Here is a 405-nt window from a genome sequence, read left to right as displayed (position 1 = left end):
AAAGGCACCCCGAGGAGAGGGGAATCGACGGCGGCAAAAGCAATTTCGAGTAATCCCAGTCACGCTTCTTTTCTTGGGGGGTGGGAGGCGTACCAATGGGGAGAATACTATTTTTCTTGGTTTTACGAGATCAAACACAATACATTGAATACACCTTTGAGCTGGGCTTATAAGTTGGACACGAGTTTTTATGTCTTTTGGTCGACTAATGAAACATGTGTTATATGTCATAAAAACATATATTTAGACTCCTTGTCAAATGAAATTTTCAAACTCTCGCAAAACAAAATTGAATTTTTCAAACATACTTATATTTTTGTGACATATAGCACATATTTTACCAGTCAAATTGAAGACCTAAACAACCCGTGCCCAACTTGTAAACCAACCGGAAGAAATATTATC

Source organism: Triticum dicoccoides, chromosome 2B, assembly GCF_002162155.2.
Source record: "Triticum dicoccoides isolate Atlit2015 ecotype Zavitan chromosome 2B, WEW_v2.0, whole genome shotgun sequence".
Lineage (NCBI taxonomy): Eukaryota > Viridiplantae > Streptophyta > Magnoliopsida > Poales > Poaceae > Triticum > Triticum dicoccoides.
This window is presented reverse-complemented; position numbering follows the sequence as displayed.